The sequence below is a fragment of the Triticum urartu genome, chromosome 6A (genome assembly GCF_056163025.1).
Source record: "Triticum urartu cultivar PI428250 chromosome 6A, HENAU_Tu73, whole genome shotgun sequence".
In the NCBI taxonomy this organism is placed as follows: Eukaryota; Viridiplantae; Streptophyta; class Magnoliopsida; order Poales; family Poaceae; genus Triticum; species Triticum urartu.
In genome coordinates, this window is record NC_141878.1 from 566,451,402 (window position 1) to 566,461,432 (window position 10,031).

The window sequence follows — 10,031 nt, forward strand, 5'->3', positions numbered from 1 at the left end:
TGACCAACCTTCAGAAATTCATATCTTTTAGTCTATAGATCCAATTTAGTTGATTCTTTTTCCTACTAGTTCATAGAAATCCCATCTATCCAGAGAACCAAACGAAAAATATTTTTGAGAATTTTAAAATTTGAATTCAAACAGATCTGAATTCAAACTTCGTTAGGCGGTATCTCGAGTTTCGTAACTCCGTTTTAGGTGATTCTTTTTGCAAATCGAAGCTCGTAATGTGTACTCTCTGTTAGACCCAAACATACATATTTTTGCTACTGTAAAAATTACGTTATCTACAGAAACTTTATTTGGATGTTTTGGAGTTTTTCGAAGTCTTTCATTTGTTTTCTTTTTGGATCGTTGCTTGTATGCTTATGTATGTTATTGCTTGCTTACGCTAGATCATTCGGAGTGCGAAGCTTGCTACTACGAATCTTTACAATTCAACGAACGTCAGCAAGGCAAGTTCACACTTTGATCATAATTTTCAATACCTAGTTTTTACTATGCATTAGTTTCACCCTCAAAGATTGCATGAATAGGATTGGGAACATGTGGTTATGCTATGTAGTTCATGTGGTAGGTACCTATGACCTTTGATCACCCCAGGAATATTAGTTATATCATATATTGCTTAGCCATGCTCGTAGACGGGGATTGGTATGTGTGATTCATGCAAGTTGCGAGAGATAATAATTTTGGGACAACATAAGGTGGCAACTTTAATACACATCTGGGTGGATTGTTTGGGGCACCTGGAGAAACCAGTGCTTGCCCAAGGGGAATCCCGGAGTACCCGTGTGATGACCCTAGGTCCGCCACCCAGGCTCAAAGGGATCATAAGATATTTCAGGCCTAGAAACTTCCGTGTGTAGCCACAAGCCATTATAGGCTCTGGCATAGTTGATTAAGTTGTGTGACCTCTTTCCGTGGTAGACTAGCTGATGTAGGGGAAAGTAGGTGTACCAGTCTATCCAGGGTTAAGGGGAAACGCTTCTGAAAGGCCATGTCTTGATCTTCCGATCATGGAGGTGGTCGAGTCTTGTGGGGAAAAGTGTGCAAACCTCTGCAGAGTGTACAAACTAATCATGATTAGCCGTGTTCCCGGTTATGGACAATTTGAGTATCTAGAAGTGAATTATTGGTTGATCTCATCACTCTATTTAATGAAGTTATTGGGTTACTAATAACTTGGGAATTTTGGGATTGAGTTGGAGGAACCTTCTCAATAATGGCATTTTAATTTAGTAGTAAAAAATGTATTCCATTGTTGTAGGGTAAAATTAGCTTTATGCAGAATAAAACTTAGAGCCTCCACCAGCTAAATTTGCATATAGAGATAGTCTTTTCATTTATTATTATTCTATGGTGTGAAATTGGCAGCATATTCCATGTGCTGACCTACATGGCTACAACGTCTCATGTTGCAGACTTTTCCGACGAAGATTAAAGGTGCGATAGGTCGTTGTTATACACTCAGTTTTCCGTGGAGTTGGATGGACTCTTTTACCTTCAATGCTTCCGCAGTTATTTTTATTGAGATGGTCTTTGGCAATATTATTGTAATAAATACTCTTTTGAGAACTGAGGTAGTCCTGGATTAGGGGGTCTCCGGACAGCCGGATTATATCCTTTGGCCGGACTGCTAGACTATGAAGATACAAGATTGAAGACTTCGTCTCGTGTCTGGATGGGACTCTACTTGGATGGGAAGGCAAGCTAGGCAATACGGATATGCATATCTCCTCCTTTGTAACCGACCTTGTGTAACCCTAGCCCTCTCCGGTGTCTATATAAACCGGAGGGTTTTAGTCCGTAGGACAACATACAATCATACCATAGGCTAGCTTCTAGGGTTTAGCCTCTCTAATCTCGTGGTAGATCTACTCTTGTACTACCCATATCATCAATATTAATCAAGCAAGATGTAGGGTATTACCTCCATCAAGAGGGCCTGAACCTGGATAAAACTTCGTGTCCCCTGCCTCCTGTTACCATCCACCTAGACGCACAGTTCGGGACCCCCTACCCGAGATCCGCCGGTTTTGACACCGACAAGAACCTCGATGTAATGAAGTGTGATTGAACTCTGTTATAATTCCTCGAGTATTGTTTGTGTCAATATACCGATCCAGGGATGACACCTAAGCACAGAGGCTTCAATCCATTTTGGGTCGGGTCGCTACAAGAGAAGTAATAAATCATATCTTGGGGACTACGCACACAACCAGGATCAAGAGAATTAAACCAGATCTTAACATCACCCTTTAATGAGAATGGAAATATTTTAAGGATATAAAGGTAGCGAGATTTCTCATCAATAGTGAACAGGGTGGCTATATCATTTAATTTAGTAAGATGTGCCACAACAGTTTCAAATTCATAGCAATGAAAAGGATCAGATTCAACCAAAGTAATTATATCAGGATCAACAGATAATTCATAATGCTTATCAGTAACACAGATAGGTGAAGTAGCAAAAGCAGGGTCTGGTTTCATTCTAGCATTAAGAGATCGCTGCTTCCATTTAGCTAATGACCTCTTTAGATCATATCTATCATTGCAAGCTAAAATAGCTCTAGCAGCTCCTTCTTCCAGAACATAACCCTCAGGAACAACAGGCAATTCATATTTATTAGGGGGAGAGTCTTCATCATCACTATCTTCAATATTATCAGTTTCAATAATTTCATTCTCTCTAGCCCTAGCAAGTTGTTCATCAAGAAATTCACCAAGTGGTACAGTAGTATCAAGCATAGAAGTAGTTTCATCATAAGTATCATTCATAGCAGAAGTGGCATCATCAATAACATTCGACATGTCGGAATGAATAGCAGAAGCAGGTTTAGGTGTCGCAAGCTTACTCAAAACAGAAGGTGAATCAAGTGCAGAGCTAGATGGCAGTTCCTTACCTCCCCTCGTAGTTGAGGGATAAATTGTTGTTTTTGCGTCTTTCAATTTCTTCATAGTGACCAGCAGATATAAATCCCAAGTGACTCAAAGAATAGAGCTATGCTCCCCGGCAACAGCGCCAGAAAATAGTCTTGATAACCCACAAGTATAGGGGATCGCAACAGTTTTCGAGGGTAGAGTATTCAACCCAAATTTACTGATTCGACACAAGGGGTCCAAAGAATATTCTCAAGTATTAGCAGTTGAGTTGTCAATTCAACCACACCTGGATAACTTAGTATCTGCAGCAAAGTGTTTAGTAGCAAAGTAGTATGGACGTAACGGTAACGGTAGCAAAAGTAATATTTTTGGTTTTGTAGTGATTGTAACAGTAGCAACGGAAAAGTAAATAAGCAAAGAACAATATGTGAAAAGCTCGTAGGCATTGGATCGGTGATGGAGAATTATGTCGGATGCGGTTCATCATGTAACAGTCATAACATAGGGTGACACAGAACTAGCTCCAATTCCTCAATGTAATGTAGGCATGTATTTTGAATATAGTCATACGTGCTTATGGAAAAGAACTTGCATGACATCTTTTGTCCTACCCCCCGTGGCAGCGGGGTCCTAGCGGAAACTAAGGGATATTAAGGCCTCCTTTTAATAGAGTACCGGAATAAAGCATTAACACATAGTGAATACATGAACTCCTCAAACTATGGTCATCACCGGGAGTGGTCCCGATTATTGTCACTTCGGGGTTGGCGGATCATAACAAATAGTAGGTGACTATAGACTTGCAAGATAGGATCAAGAATTCACATATATTCATGAAAACATAATAGGTTCAGATCTGAAATCATGGCACTCGGGCCCTAGTGACAAGCATTAAGCATAGCAAAGTCATAGTAACATCAATCTTAGAACATAGTGGATACTAGGGATCAAACCCTAACAAAACTAACTCGATTACATGATAGATCTCATCCAACCCATCACCGTCCAGCAAGCCAACGATGGAATTACTCACGCACGGCGGTGAGCATCATGAAATTGGTGATGGAGGACGGTTGATGATGATGACGGCGACAAATCCCCCTCTCCGGAGCCCCGAACGGACTCCAGATCAGCCGTCCCGAGAGGTTTTAGGGCTTGGCGGCGGTTCTGTATCGTAAAACGCGATGAATCCTTCTCTCTGATTTTTTTTCTCCCAGAGAGTGAATATATGGAGTTGGAGTTGAGGTTGGTGGAGCGTCAGGGGGCCCACGAGGCAGGGGATGCACCCAGGGGGGCAGGCGGGCCCCCATCCTCGTGGACAGGGTGTGGGCCCCCTGACATGGATTTTTCTTCCAGTATTTTTAATATTTTCTAAAAATATGTTCCGTGGAGTTTCAGGTCATTCCGAGAACTTTTGTTTCTGCACATAAATAACACCATGGAAAGTCTGCTAAAAACAGCGTCAGTCCGGGTTAGTTCCATTCAAATCATGCAAGTTAGAGTCCAAAACAAGGGCAAAAGTGTTTGGAGAAGTAGATACGACGGAGACGTATCAAGGTGCGCGCCCCCCAATCCCAAACCGAATTGGGCTAGGGTTGGGGGGTGCGGCCCCCCTTTCCTTCTTCTCCTCCCTCTCTTTCCCCTTCTCCTTCTTGGAATAGGAAGGGGGGGCGAATCCTACTTGGACTGGGAGTCCAAGTATGACTCCCCCCTTGGCGCCCCACACCTTGGCCGGCCTCCTCCTCCTCCCTCCTTTATATACATGGGAAGGGGGCACCCCAAAGGCACTCCAAGATTTGTCTTAGCCGTGTGCGGTGCCTGTCGGGGGTTTGGTGCGACATATGCCAACGGATGGCTTATCATGGTGGGGGCGAGTAGAATGTCGCCGGTGCCTGGGAACGGGATGAGGCGAAGACATGCACGCCGGCGAATCTTACCCAGCTTCAGGGCTCTCCGGGGAGATAATACCCCTACTGCTGCTCTGCGGGGTCTCCGCGTGGTCACTATGGCCAAGTGTTTACACGGTTGCTCCTTGAGCTGTTTCTTAGAGGTAGGAGAGGGCAAGGCTAGCTCTCTCCTTCTATCTGGTATGGTCTAGAGCTACCGGGTTCCAACCCTTTGCATGGGTGCCCTGGGGGGTTTATATAGGCCTACCCCCCATGGGTACAATGGTAATTCAACTGGGCGCGGGCCCAGCCGTCAGTGCCTCTGGCCTCCGATTTCTTCGCTGACTGCTGGGGCCCGCCGATTGGTGGGCCCCGCCGACTGGTCTGGTACGGAGCCGACAGGCCACATCCGCCGCGGGTGGGTCTTGCCAGCTGCTGATTACTGTAGCCGTGCTTCTGATGACGCGGGCTTGGTCATGGGGTCGTGGCAACAGTCCCGCCGCCTGGTGGGCGATCACTATTGCCACTCCCCATCACATCTTGATTAATGGTGCATGGGGCCCAGGGGAGGGCTCGGCCGACTCCTGACGGATTCGACTGGCGGTCCTCTCGCCGTCTCCTAGGGTCTCACTGACTGGTGGGACCTGCTGCTTCCGGGCCGTTCAGACAAGCTGTCGTGGGCGCACGACTCGGTACTGTGGTGCTGATGTCAGGGCCGGCAGGGCAATAGTGCCATGCCGCACGGAGATCTTCCCGAGTACGGCGTGTTGTGGCCATGCCTGCCCTTGGTAAGGGGCGGGAGTGGGCTTCACTGTAGCGACGCCCCTGCCCCGTCCCCTTCGATGAGGTCATGGGTTTGTTGGAGTCGCCGGCCGACTCCCCAAAGCCGGCTTCTCTAGAAGTCGTCCCTGGGACTCGGCCGTGAGCGGGCAGTCGGCCGCCCTGTCATCGACTCCTCAGGAGGCGGCTCTTCGCCCTGGGGTCTTGAGGGGCGCAGCCTGCCCCGATGTCTTGAAAGGTTATGGGACTCGGATTGGCCTACCCGTGGCCCATTACTCCGACAGTAGTCCCCGAAGCTGGTGAGGCACCGCGGACGATTGACCGAGAAGCCTCAGCAGTTTCTCTTTCCGGGTGCTCAACACATGGTCTTTGATTGACTTCTGTCGGGCCGTCTAGAAGGAGTCGGACTTGCTCAACTCGGACTCACTCAATTCCGACTTGCTCAGTATTTCGAACGTCGCGGTAGGTTTTTAAGTGGCGTGCTAGCTAAGCCTCCAGGACGTCGCCCGTTCTTGGCCTGTCACGCGAGGGCACGTGGCCAGGCCGTCCTGCCAGCCTACGCGCGCGACGGGACAGGCCCATAGGCGGGGCCCGCCACTACCGCGCCTCGGCGCCCGAGCGGATCCATTGCGGGCCCGGTGGACGGTTGGGATTCCCGTGGAGTTACTGCGCGCAGTAACTTTACGTGGATCGTGGGGGTCGTGGGGTTGTGGGCGCAGTAAATCCTCACGTCCGCCCCCTCGGCTTCGCAGCCCACGGGGCTATAAGTAGGGGGAAGAGGGGGGCACGCGCGCCCCTCCTTCCCACTACTCCTCGTTCTCTTCCTCCTTGCTGCTCCTCGCTCTCCTCCTTCCTCTTCTCTTCTTCGCTCCGCCGCACGCCCAAGCTCCGGCGAACGCTGCGGCGACAGCTCGCGATGAGTTCTTCCTCCGCTGCCGTGCCTCCCCCAGTGAGCTCCGGCACCTAGGATGGTTCCGAAGTTCATGAAGACCACTTTGAGTTCCTCCGCCGGACCCGTTGGCTTCCCGGCGAGGATCGCGTGCAGGTGTGTCTTGCCCCAGAGGGGGAGATTTCCCCCACACCGCAGGAGGGCGGGCGGGTCATCTTCCGCTCGCACTACCTGCGCGGGCTGGGGCTGCCGACGAGCAGTTTTTTCCGTTCCTTCCTGGAGTTCTACGGTCTCCAGCCGCACCACCTCACCCCCAACGCAGTGGTGCTGCTGTCCGCCTTCGTGGCCCTGTGCGAAGGCTTCCTCGGAGTCCTCCCCACCCTCGAGCTCTGGGGGGAGTTCTTCTTCTCCAAGCTCGGCACCCAGGCCGCGGGTGTGCCGGCTCAGTGTGGCGCCTTCATCGTCGTGCGAAGGTCGGGGGCCGACAATCCCTTCCCCTCCATCTCACTGATAAAGTCGGTGAAGATGTGGCAGAGATCCTACTTCTACGTCAGGAACATCGCCATGAGGGGCGACTGGGTCAACCTGCCGGCTTTCGAAGCCGGCCTGCCGGCTGGGAGACTGCCCAACTGGTCGTACCGGGCCAGGTCGCTGACGCCTGCGGGAGCCGGCGCCATCACGCGACTCCGAGTGCTGACGCAGTCAGAGGGTCTGACTGGTCCGGACCTGCTGGCCGCCTTCGTTTCGCGCCGAGTTCTCCCACTCCAAGGCCGCCCTCACATGATATGCCAGATGAGCGGGCACCGCAACCCGAGTCGGATGTGCACCAAGGACATGCCTCACGAAGAGGTGGCCTTCATGGTGAACTACCTCTCGGACAGCAGGCTCCTGGAGGACTGGCGATTCGGCAAGGAGCCATACTCCCGCGCTAACCCCCCGCCCGTGGTGAGTCACCTTTCTTTTCTTTCTTTAGATTGTCTTCTTCTTGCCGAGTTTTGTTTTGGCCAGTCGGCTTTGGTTAGAATCCCCTTCTTCACCCACCAGCCGGCACCTCGGGGCCGGCCCGTGAGTTCCTCCGACCGGGCGGAGAGCGACGTCGATGACCCCGATCTGGGGGCGGCGGCTCTGGAAGACGACGCCTAGGGAGGAGGAGGGACAGCAGGCGACTTCAGGCCTTCGGCTACCATCGCCGACTGGCCTGAAGACAACGCCGAGGGAGAAGTCGCCCCTCACCATCGGCCAGGAGCCAGCCAGCCTGGTGCGGGCTCTTCTGCCGTGTCGGGCGCTCCAGGCGGCGGGAAGAACCGCAGGGCCGTGCCGACCTTGTTCGGCAGTCGGCCGAAGAAGCCCAAGGGCTCGGCTGCGGCGACCCGGTGGGACGAGGCAGTCGCGAAGGCCATCCGCTTCCGTAAGGAAGTGAAGAAGCCTCCATTGGTCTCCGCGTAAGTATTCTGTCTTCAAAGTTTTATTCTTTCTTCGTGATTTGTCTGAGTCTCTACTTGCCCCTCTTGCTTGAGGGCTCCCCTCTCTCTTGAGCGGGTCGCCGCCGCCTTCGTCATGGGGTCAGCGGAGACGTCTGCCACCACTCGGCGGATTTACCCCGCTGCTGACCTCCGGGAGGCGACGGAGCAGAATGCGCAGGAGAAGCGCAACGAAGAAGAGGCCCTCCACCTGGAGAAGGCGGAGGCCGACAGGGCGGAGGCCTCCGCTAAGAAAAAACTAGCGGAGGCCGAAGCCGCCGCGGCGGCGAAGCAGCGGGCTGAGGAAGCCGCACGCCGCCAGTCGGCAGTGCTCGTCACCCCGTTGAACTCTGCGCCGCCGCCTCCGGAGTTCACGGGGCCAACTGGAGAAGACGGTGGGGAGAACCCCGTTGAGGAGAGGGAAGGCGGCGACCCCTCTACTCCGGACGCGAACGTTCCGCCGCCGCCTCCGCCGCCGTCCGAAGGCGCGCAAGGCGAGCAGCCAGCAGACCCTCCAGTGCCGCCGACCGAAGACGAGGCCGTGGCGAGGCTACTCCTCCAAATCGGCTCGCCAACGCGCTGTCATCTGGAGAAAGCGACTTCGGCACCCCGCCCCCTAGAAGCCGGCACCGCCAGCTCGGCGGCCCCAGACGCCGAAGCGACGAGCGCCGCACCTATTGGGTGGGTGCGAGGAGGCGGCACAGGGCCGCTGAACCGGGCGCTCCTGGACGTCCAGGCGAAGCTCCGTGCTGGGCATGACGCTCTCCAAAGTTGCACCAAGGCGTTCCTAGCATCGCGGGAAGCCGTCCGGGTATGTTTTTTTTCCTTTGGTCTTTGTTTTCTTGTTCCTCCCTGTGGGGGCGCGCCAGCGCACCCACTGGGTGTAGTCCCCGAGTTTCGGGCCGGCTGCTGAGCAGGCCGCCCGGAACTCCAATTGATGAACTTCTGGGTACTAACTTTGTCTGAAATGCTTATCGCAGGATTACCATAACCTCCGCGTCACTGCCTTCAACCGTAACGTTGAAGAGCTGGGCAAGCGGACCGCCGACTTGGCGGAGAGCCGGAGTAAGTCCTTTTTTCTTCTCTGCGGGGGCGCGCTAGCGCACCCGCAGGCTGTAGTCCCCGAGATTCGGGCCGACTGCTGAGCAGTCGGGCTGAATCTCCCCGGCGACCTACTTTATTAACGACTGTTATCTTTCTTCCTTTTCTTCAGGAGCCAACGCTGCTCTTCAACAGCAGTTGAGCGAAGCCAACTCCGCCCTGCGCGCCAAAGGGGAGGAGTGCAGCAGGCTCGCCACAGAGCTCGATCTGCTGGCCACTCAGTTGGCAGAGCAGAAGGAGCTGCTTGTGAAGTCGCAGAGGGAGGCGGAGGAGACGGAAACCGCCCTCTTGGCCAAGTTCGCGAGCGAGCTCTCCTCCTGGTCTGACAAGGAGGCGCTGCTGTCCTCGAGCTTCCACGAGATTGAAGACATCGTTGATGGTGAGTCTCTTTATTTTCTTTCTTCGAGCTGCCGATTTAAATCGTGCCGACTCCTGGTTTTTGACTAGCTTCCTCATTTCATCGCGTCTTTGCAGACTTCTTCCCTGGGCAGTCGCAGGCCGCCATCCAAGCCATCGAGGCTGACCGTGAAAGTCGGAGGGCGGAGGGCGCAGAGATCGCCGCCGATGCCCCCCGAACTCTTGACGAGCACATCTTGAGCATCGAGGCTCACCTCCGGCCGGCTCACCGGATGCTGCGCCGACTTCAGCGCGTTGGTGCCCAGGCGATTGCCGCCCTTTGGCCGGATATGCAGGCTCCGCGCACCCCCAGCCTGACAGCCAACTGGCTGGAGGTCGCAGCTGGTCGTCTTGAGGCCTGGAAGGGCTCTTCGGCCCGGGCTGGAGCGCGCCGGGCCTTGGAGTTCGTCAAGGCGTGGTACCCGGGGCTGGATCTAGACCGGTTGGCCACGCTTCTGTCGGAGGCCCAGCCGGAGCTGGCGGCTGTGGAAGATGCCCTCGTCAAACGTGCTGCGGAGATCGCCGAGTACACCGACACCAGCATCTTCGTCCCCGAGTGGTCTGAAGACGGCAAGGAGGTACCGCCGGAGTGGTTTGGGATGAACCCAGACTACGGCGAAGACTCGGCGGAGG